The sequence below is a fragment of the Dendrobates tinctorius genome, unplaced genomic scaffold (genome assembly GCF_039654945.1).
Source record: "Dendrobates tinctorius isolate UK_male_01 unplaced genomic scaffold, ASM3965494v1 ptg000027l, whole genome shotgun sequence".
NCBI classification, from domain to species: domain Eukaryota; kingdom Metazoa; phylum Chordata; class Amphibia; order Anura; family Dendrobatidae; genus Dendrobates; species Dendrobates tinctorius.
In genome coordinates this window covers 2,929,526-2,940,281 of record NW_027361695.1, presented here as the reverse complement: position 1 = coordinate 2,940,281, position 10,756 = coordinate 2,929,526, and the positions used below count along the sequence as shown (strand labels likewise).

The 10,756-nt window shown below is 45.6% G+C and overlaps 1 pseudogene; it reads left to right on the top strand.

Annotated features, from left to right (window-relative positions):
• The first annotated feature begins 560 nt into the window (after nt 1-560).
• Nucleotides 561-10,756, top strand: part of LOC141084850 (uncharacterized) — a 54,250-nt pseudogene continuing 44,054 nt past the window's right edge.

Sequence of the window (10,756 nt, the reverse complement as noted above, 5' to 3'; positions counted from 1 at the left end):
CGTTTGCCACCGGACCGTTGTTTTAACGGATCCGGAGAAGGAAGAATTTTAAAGGGAGCGAGAGAGAGAATTTTTCAGTCTCCAGAACAGGGTTTAGGGTTAAATTGCCGACACAGGCATCTCTCCCGGGCATGCGCAATAGAAAATGCGGATCCGGCCGGGTAAAAAAACGTTTCATCGTCCGTCCTGTCCGCTCGGCGGACGGCAAAATCTTGGTGGATCCATAAAAAAACGGATCGAACGGATGACCATCCGTCAAGATCCGCCGTTAATACAAGTCAATGGGGAAAAAAATGGATCAGCCAATAAAAATGGCGGGTCCGTTTTTTTTGCCAAACGGCGGATTTTGACTGATGGGGAAAAGCGGATGTGTGAAAGAGGCCTAACATCTAAGAGCAGCACTTCACCGCGCCCCGGCCGTATAATGGCGGCCTTTCTCATCTCCCTTCCCGTGGTTTCCTACTGTCCTCTTTATATAGAGCGCTCTGGGAGCCGGGGATGAGGGGTCCTGGGCGTTTGTTCTGGTAGTGGGGGTACAAAATGGATTAGTGTTTGGAGTCATGAATGAGGGGGAGGTGGCGGCCGAAGGTTTGTGTCAGCTCCCTGGTTACCAGCGTCCTATACAGGCTCCCTATTATTACATGAGGTAAGATTACTTAAGGGGGATGAGCAGGGTGAGAAAAGCATGGATGCGTTCTACCAAAAACAGCACCACACCTGCCCACAGGTCATGTGACATATTGCAGCTGTTTTCCAGAAATGTCAATGGGCTAAACTGCAGTACCACACACAACCTGCAGACAGAGGTGGCACTGTTTTTGTTTTTCTTGTCCTGTTGGGGCAGCTCTGTGGTAAGGGACTCGCCAACTGAGGTGCACAGTGTGGTGTAGTCTGAAATTCAGCCCCCGTCTCATCAGGGGGTGTTGTTCTTGAACATAGATCTGACTCTTGGAGTGCAGAAATGGGGTCTTAAGTAGCCTAAAATCCACCTCAGGGACGCACCGCCAGCACTACACCTTCCTCTTTTCGCAATCTCTGCTTGTTCCTCTGCAATGGCAACCCAGCACACATCTCTGACATCACGCTTCCAGGCCTTATATTCAAGCTAAGGTAGCCAAAGTATTTGGGTAGTTGGCATCCACTCTGCGTTCCTGATCTTTGAAGACTCTCTTACAAACCCAGCTCTGCAAAATTGCTAGGTGCTGCATCACTGCCCACTCTGCCTTGGACTTTGTATCATGACTCAACCCAACTCTGCTACATTGTCAGATAACTCTGTTATACAGCTGTCAAGTTCTGCCTTGCACTTTCTGACAAACCCATCTCTTCTACTTCTGATACTTCACTGAGTAAACTCTGCATTGGACTCTCTGACAAACTCAGCTCTGCTGTATCACTGAGCCAACCTTGCCATATCGTAGTGCAACTCAGCTCTGCGTCACTGTTTTTCTAAGCCGAGTTAATTCTGCTGCATCATCAGTGTAGTTCTGCTTTAGAATATTCTAGGCAACTTGCTATATCTGCTTCTTCGCATCGTATGGTTCCCATTTCCTCCTCCTGTTGCATTTCTGCCACAGTAGTCGTTCCATCCGGGTCTCCCTGCTGCCCCAACGTCATTCGTCCGTGCTGCCTATCGACTGTGCGTCTTCACCGAGAGCCGTGAATGATCCACCTCGCCAGGTGAGACATTATAGACACATTCTTTATATTGAATTTCTTGGAATCAATTTGCCTTTTCTACTTGGAGCAGTTCATGTTGAAGAACATAACAAGACTGCACGGCTCTTACTGTAAATAATCCTTTCCATAACTGGAGACTGAATAAGTTTATTGATCCAACAACCCACATGTATCTTTAGGCATTCTATAATGACATATCATCTCACCCCGAGGCTTCGGGTATGCATGTCATATATAAATGCCTCCTATGGTTGCTCCAGCAATCCAGAACCTCTCTGATACCAGTTCACTAATGCTATGGTACCAGTCCAAGAACCTTATGAAATCAGTCCAAAAATGCTATGGTACTAGTCCAAGAACTCTATGATACCAGCTGAGAATGCCAAATGTATCAGTCCAAGAACTCTATGATATCAGTAAAAAAAATGCTATGATACCTGGCTAAGAACCTTATGATACTGGTCCAAGGACTCTGTGATACCAGTCCAGGAACTCTATGATACCAGTAGAAGAACTCTATACCAGTCCAAGAACTCTATGATACCAGTCCAGGAACTATATGATACCAGACAAAGAATCCTAGCATACCAGTCCAACAAAGAACATTCTGATACAAGTCCAAGGACTCAGTTCCAAAACCCTATGATACCAGTCGAAGAACTCTGATACCAGTAGAAGAACTCTATGATAGCAGCACCAATGATAGCAGTCCAATAATTTTATGATACCAGCCCAAGAACGTTATGACACCAGTCCAAGAACTGTATGACACCAGTCCAAAAACCCTATGACACCTGTCCAACATTCTGATACACGTCCAAGAAGTCTATGATTCCAGTCCCAAAACCCTATGATAGCAGTCAAAGAACCATATAATACCAGTCAAAGAACTCTATGATACCAGTCCAAGACCCCCATAATACCATCTCTGTGTTGGGTTGGGAACATTTAAATTTGAACTCTTGTGGAGAGATTGATGACCACTTCCTCAGAATTCGTCAGATGACGCTGGTGCTTTATAAATAAATGATTGCTGGTCGGTAGATCAATGATTGCATGAATTGCCATACTGATGCCTGACATTTACTTGAAAAATGGAAAAATCCTCACTTCCATGAGCTCATCAGCCGTATACTCCACAGACATGGCTGGAGAGGTCCATCCTTATTCCATAAGTCATTTCCATCTACTGTTGTCCAATGAGACATTGAGGTCTGGAGGCCATTATTGTGGTACATGTGATATCATGTACTTGAGAGACATTTCCTTATTAGGTGACTACCGTAATGGTGGCTAGGAGAAGTCCCATAGATGTGGTCACCCATCTTCATGAGACTCTTGAATGGTCATATCAAGTTATCAAGACAATGTGATAGTAACCAGGAACCCTCATGGACGAATCTTCAAACATCACATGCGTCTCTGGAAATCAAGGACAGCTGTCAAGTGTGATGGTTACGTGTGACTGGACACACCGCCTCCAACAGGGCGACTTTCTCTGACACACGTGACCCTGGATACACCGCCTCCAGTAGGGCGAATTTAAATAATAGAATGTGCAGCCGGATACACCGCCTCCAGCAGGCGAATTTCAGAATTACACGTGTATCTGGATACACCGCCTCCAGCAGGGCGAATTTAAATAATAAACGGAAACACCAGGGAAACCGATACAATGGAGGGCCCTGCGATAGGGAATGGGGACTTGGAGACCTCCTGCACTCCCCTGAGTCAGTGTCTCTACACTCCTGACAGTCCCTATGCAGGTTCCGCACTTAGCGCCGAGCAGGATACCTAAAAACCCTAGCTCGCCCTGCACCTAGCCCTTTCTAGTGAAATGGACGGTTCAGAATCTAATCCCACCACTGCACTGAAACACACAAAAGGAAAGGTACAAACAGGGATAACACCACTTAGCTTTGCTCTGTCGCTCTCGCTCCCAGCAACAGAGTCCAACACCAGAATGCAGCTTTCCTCCTGAATAGCTGCTGCTTCACCAAGCTTTGTCAGAGCTGCAAGGAATTCCTCTCTGTGGCTCCTTCCACACCAGGACTCTGACTGAGCTGCAAGGAACTCTCTCTAGCTCCTTCTTCCACCAAGGATGGTTGAAATGACCAATATCACCAACAGTGAGTGAACACACATGACACTCCTTTAAAGGAAAGCCAGAGCAAAAACACCTGCTAGTGATTCCCGTGTAATAACGCTAGCCACCACCGGGGGCAAACTAGAACTAAAGACACCATTATGTAATGACCCTAATGGCCACCGGAGACAAAACTAACTTTAAGCAAATAGCTTAAAGGAAAAAAAGGTTACATATGCTTTTATCTGTCACAATCCAGCATAGATCGTGACAGCAAGGATTGGAAATGCTGAAGATATTAATAGTCATCACCCATGTCTGTCTGGATGGCGGGAAACAAGGGTGTATGTAAGAGGGTAAGAGGAGCCCAGCACCCCCTGACCTATTATTTGAACCCCTCTGATCCATTTCTCTGGTTGGTTGATATGGGTTACCATTGACGCTGTTGTGTTGGAGATACCTCCTGGTTACCTAAGTTATATTATTATACTGTAAATTTCATAATGGTGCTTAAAATGTGGCAATATAATACTATGTTATGTAATATCGTGGCTTATAAGAAAGACACACAAGTACAGACAAGCAGCGGAAAGGAGAAGTGGTGGATCAGAAAGGTCTGCGTTATAGCTAGAAAGTGGGAGTGAGTAAGCACCATCCTCCTCCTCTCACACGCTCTCCATCTTGTTCTCTATTTTCTCTGTCTCTCTTTTTTGGTCTCCCTTTCTCTCCCTCTCTGTCATTCTCCCTCTCTTACCTACCTAGTACTAGCCTTGCTGCCACCCATAATTTTGTATAGCTCAGTGGTCGTCCTTCCACTGATTTGCTTGGTGTGGTGGCCATGGCATCCAGATGGAGAATGAATGGAGTGGTGGTCGTATATGTTGATAGTCAAATGGTTCAGGGGAACCCATTATCGACAGGAGCGCACGTCCCACAGATGGCACCAGCACGTGCCTTATATTTGAGTAGGCAATATCCCTTTATGGCCTGGAGGTTTTCTTATATAAACCTCATCGCCCAGGTCCAGATTCCCATCTTGCACAGCTTTGCATGGACAATGCTGCGCTCAGCCCGGATTTTGTGTTCTGTAAATATTATCATTTTTCATTCCAGTTTTGCCAACTGCTGCCGATCCCAGGAGGACGCATCTTAATTGCCGCAGCAGATAATCTCTATATTTAGCCCTAAAGGGGAATATTTATAAAACTCTCCCAGCGGTGCAAAAATCGCTGCCATCAGATCCACTCAATTAACCCCTTTACTATCAGATAAGGAAATAATGAATGACTCGAGGGTTACTGAACCTTCATGTCTAATCGCGTTAGTCAGCCGCGTTTCGCATCCTCCACGTTGCTTTTTTCCATGTTGATGGGATGCACAGACTTCCAGAATCTGTTAACCCTTTAACTGCTGTAAGCAAGGTTGGGGCTTTTGTGGCCGCTTTTGAAGGTACAGTAAATCCAGTGTATGGAGCGGCATCCTGTTAATGACTGTACAATGAAGCTGATTGTTTGGCTTTCGGACGTAGCTAACAAGGGTCCCTTACAGGAGTTGTGGGTCTCTTAATATAAACAACAAACATCTATTCTGGGGCCTCCGGCTCGGGGGACAGATGTTCGTTCCCAGATCTATGTGTGAATCGATGTATAGTAGTGGGAACATGGGAAACTGAGAAGTTGCAGAGTAAGGTTGCCTTCCGACCTTTATTTTGACCAGTTACATCTTTCTATTTTACTCTGCAGAATTTACATTGTTTCAGGGTGTTTATTAGTCCAAGGTCTGGGTGGGCACATGGGCTATGGGCATTGGTGCAGCAGAAACAACAGGCAGACATGAGACCCGAAACAAGTAGCAGAAATCCTGGAAGCTGCAGGCGGACAGGAGACGTACTGGATGCTGCAGGTGGACAGGAGACTAGGAACAGGTAGTAAGGGTCCAGTAAAACCAGGAACAGGTAGCAGAGATCCTGGAAGACCAGGAACAGGTAATAGAGGTTCTATAAAACCACCATCAGGTAGCAGAGGTCCTGGAAGACCGGGAACAGGTTGTAGAGGTCCTGGAAGCTACAGGCAGACAGGAGACATCATGGAAGATGCAGGCAGACACATAGCATACGCCCTAGAAAACAGGTAACAGACATTCTGGAAGCTGCAGGTGACAATGTAGCAGAGGTGCTGGAAGACCAGAAACAGGTATCAGAGTTCTTGGAATTATCAGGTGGACAGGAAATGTTCTCAAAGCCACAGGTGGAAATGTAGCAGAGGTCCTGGGAATTTAGGAACAGGTTACAGAGGTCCTGGAAGATCGGGAACATGTAGCAGATATCCTGGAAGCTGCAGGGGGCACGCAACAGAGGTCCTGGAAGATCCATAACAGATAGCAGAGGTCTTGGAAGATCCAGAACAGATAGCAGAGGTTTTGTAAAATTGCAGACAGTGCTCTAGAGCAACTAGATAGTCTTATTAGCAAGATGCAGATGCATTTCTTGGTGAGCCTTATGTAGGCACAGGCAAATGATCACATGGGATCACACCGGGCCATCTGCAGAGCCCGATGTAGAGCACAACAGAGTCCAGCGGACCGGGGTGAAGCGAGCAAAGCCTGGATCAGTGACAGCTGCATAACAGTCTTTTTTATATATATATATATATATATATATATATATATATATATATATATATATAAATTTGGTATTGGTTTATTTTACAATACGTCAGAGATTCATTTTATTGCTAGATTGCATCCAATCTGCTGCATCCATTCACACGGTGATAAAATCCTGATTACCTAAAGTCACCACTAGGGGGAGCTCAATGAAGACAAAATTAGCATTGAGTTTTATAAAGCTTTATAGGATGAGCGCCCCTAGTGGTAGCTGCAGGAGGCCTGAATTTAGCTTCCACTGCACCAATCATTACAGTTTAGGTTAGTTTTTTTTTTTTTTTTTTTATCAAGATACAGATATTTAATATTTATTTTTTGATTCACTATACACATTTCTGCACAGGGAGCAAACTGAAGACGGGGGCGTCGAAATGTCCAATTTTACAATGTAGGTGGAACTTCACATTAAAGCTGATGTCAAGAACTTAGATCAGATCAGTGGTCTTCCGAAATCTTTTACCCCCACCAATCAGCTGTTACAGATAAAGTGGCACCTGGGAGACCACAGCGCCGTTTTCGGTGTAGTGGCTGTTTTTGGGTACTGCAGCTTAGTTCCTATTGAAGTGAATAGGAGCTGGGAACACCCCAGCCCTCAAACTTGACAACTGCTCACTTTTGAGTGAGGTTTACATAAGCTTCATCCCTTTTTGGGACTGTTGCCAACTTTGTAAGTTTAATAGAGCTTTTGTTCCCATCACTAAGGATTTTAACTATAGTCTGGAGCATGAGAAAATACCATGGGTGCCCCATCGCTAGAACTGGGATGGAGCCCCTCTAATCTAGGAGCAAGTAAATTGCTACAGATGAGATTTCTAGATCTAGGTTTTTTTAGATTTTTGGGTCTTTTTTTTTTTCTTTATAATGGTAGACGGCCAGAAAATTAATAAGGCGTAAACTCCAAGAATTTGATGGCCCGGTTGGAAGCCACCCAGATGCTGCAGGCAGTAACGCAATCCCCGGCACTGGCCGTGGCGGTGGGATCTTAGTTTAGTGGTGCCGCCTCTAAATATCATCTTTTAATAAAGCTTTTATTGGCACGTCGTAAATCAGAGGAGTCTATAAAAATGTCCGATGTATTGTTCACTGAGCCATGAATCATAGGATTCATCTACGCTGAACATGCAGCAACAATGCGAGAAAAACGACGGCAAAAATACTTTCCCCATCCTGTAATCTGCATATAAAGTGGAGCTCCGCTGATCTTATACTGATCCAGTGTTACATGATTGTTCTTGGTGCATTTTTCAGAGCTCACATCTCGCCAGCATCCCATCTTGGTTCAATGACTTTAAAACATTCACCGTCTATCAGCAGAATTCGTCAATTTCGGCTCCCCATTCTTATGGTACATATCGCTGATATTGGGGCCAGATGAGGATCGTGAGGTTGGATTTGCCACCATTCGTAATCAGAACTTCTCACACGCTGCACCCGTCCTCTGGAATGCGCTACCCTGGACAGTTTGGAAAATCAGGTTAAATTTTAAGTCAAGGTACTGCTACCTGCCCTGGCTCTTGTGCCCGACTCTAGTCTTCCTCACCTGATGGCTGGCTTACTCTGTGTTAACCTTATGTGTGCTTTTAAGATGACACATCTAGGTCTTATAGACCAGCTCAGGCGACAGTACATCGCCTGAGTATTCAGGTAGTTGGTGTCCTCAACACTACTTGCTCTCCATTGGACTCTGCTTCATTATTAGTAAGCTATTTGACATACCCAGCCCTGCTGTTCTACAAGACTCTGCTACATCTCTACTTGTAAGTCTCCTGGCAAACCCAGCTCTGCTTCACTGGTGGGCTCTGCTACATCACCACAAATGAACTTCTTGACACTCCCTCTCTGCACCGTTCCACTCTGCATGGTGCATCCTGACAAACTCGCCTCTGCTGTATTGTTTCACTCTGCTGCTCTGAGTCACTCCGCTGAGCCACTATTTCGACTCTGCTTCATCTATCTCCCTGTGCTGAGTCTCCAGCTTCTCTGAGGTCTACTACTCTACACTTTTCGGAAATAACGAATATTAATCCCAGTAGCTCCTGCGACTATGATGTCTGACAGGGGTATGAAATGTATTTTTGTTTTCTATTTTATCCAAGAAACAGTGCCACTCTGTTCCACAGGCGGTATCTGGTATTGCAGCTTAGCTACATTCACATGAATAGAGCTGAGCTGCAATACCAGATACAGCCTGTGCGCAAGAGTGGCGCTGCTTCTGTGGATAAAATCTAAGTGCAGTTATATTTATAAGGTGCAGTACCTATCCCAGCCTCTTGGCGGAGCTATAGTACCTGGGGTGAAGACTAAGGATGAGGCTTCAGGGAGATTGACGTCTCTGCTTTAAAAATTCAAAGCTGTATATAACAGAAGGCATCACAGCCAATAGCTGCAAGTGCAAAACTCCCCGGCGGGTATTGTGGAAGACAAATAGTAATGGGCTCTGGACACATTCACTCTGCTGCTCAAGGCGGCAACGGAAATTGCCGCGTTCTTATCCGTCCTGAATCTGGTGTAAATATAAATATACGTGAATTGTGCGCACACTGTCTGCTCTTCTTACATGTCTGGAGAATTCCAGAGCTTTGCCTTGTGCTGTCCCTCCGTCATTCCTCCTGGAAATGACAATGTCATCTTCTTTGACAATCCAGTGTGTTCTTATACTTCTGATCCTCAACCTGTGGCTTATCAATTACATCTCCCAGCATGCTCTGCCCGTCAATGCATAGCTTATAATTGTGCTGTCCCTCTGTTGTTCCTCCTGGATATGGCAATATCATCTACTTTGGCAATACGGTGTGCCCGTAGAATAGTGATCCTCATCTAGTGACTCTCAGCATGCCCTGACAGCCAATGCATGACTCTGTATTGTACTGCCCCTACGTTGTTCCTCTTGGAAATAACATCACTGTCGACTTTGTTACTTGGATGTGACCCTACAATAGTGATCCTTAACGAGTGGCGCTCGGGCTGCTGTCAAATTACAATCCCCAGCATGACCTGATAGTCATTACATAATTGAGCGTTATGCTATCCCTCTGTTGTTCCTCCTGGAAAGGGCATTGCCATCTACTTTAGCAGTGTGCTACATAGTATGGCATTGTCATCGCAGTTTGTACAGGGTTTGAGTGTTTAAAGGAGTTACCTAGTGACACGGGGAATGGTAACATACGTTCTCAAAAGGTCACAGGAAGCTGAGATATGTGGCACTGTTTGGTGAGTTTCCTTTGAGGAGCACCTCTAAGTTTCCCTGTCTTGCTGGCACAGGGTCACATACAGCTAGCTCAGTGTCTTGGCTGCCTGACATGTTGAACGCTCACATCATTCCAGTGTTCAGTATGCCAAGTAGATGTAGCAGAGCTAGAGTCGTCTATTTACAAATGGATTATTATCTTATCGTTGTAGAGGTGAGGAATATGGTTGTTTATTTTTTTAACTCTAATACAGGAGACATAGGCATCGGAAGATTATCTTCTTGACGGGGACAGGTTAGGAATATGGTTGCTTATTATTTTAACTAGCTATTGAACTCATTCTATGCCGGGGTAGCGAGCATTTATATTGGTATATGGTCTCCATCCTGGTATGTGCTGCTTCCATCCTGCGCCCTAATCTTGTCATGTGCTGCTACCATCTTGCGCCCCATCCTGTAATATGCTGCTCCCATCCTGCGCCCCCTTCCTGTCATGTGCAGCCCCCATCCTGCGCTCTCATGCTGTTTTGTGCGCCTCCATCCTGTCATGTGCTCCCATCCTGTGCCCCAATCCTGTCATTTGCTCCCATCCTGTGCCCCAATCCTGTCATGTGGTGCTCCCATCCTGTCATGTGCTGCTCCCATCCTGCGCCCCCATTCTGGTATGTGCTGCTCCCATCCTGGTATGTGCTACTCCAATTCTGCGCCCCCATCCTGTCATGTGGTGCTTACGCATACCGCGATCTCCTGGGCCACGATCCTCATCCCCGGATGCGTAACTCTGTGGGGTCCAGACTGTGCTGGCACATCATGCTTGCGCAGTCTATAGAGGCTTCGGAAAGAATGACGCTCCTAGCATTATATTATAGATTCTTTTATAGGTGACATTGGCTTCAGTGGATTGGGCATGGAGGTGATGAATATAAGTTTCTTATGGATGCGCCATTTCTGGGCAGCTGAGAGCTGATATTTTTAGTCTAGGACGAGGCCAATATCCATGGCCCATTCCTAGGCTAATAATATCAGCCTGCTGCTGTCTGCCTAACCTTTGCTGGTTATTAATCATAGGTGGATCCCACATCATTTTTTGGGAGGTGTAATAGCTAGTAAAGGCTAAGTATACAACTGTGAGCTGATAT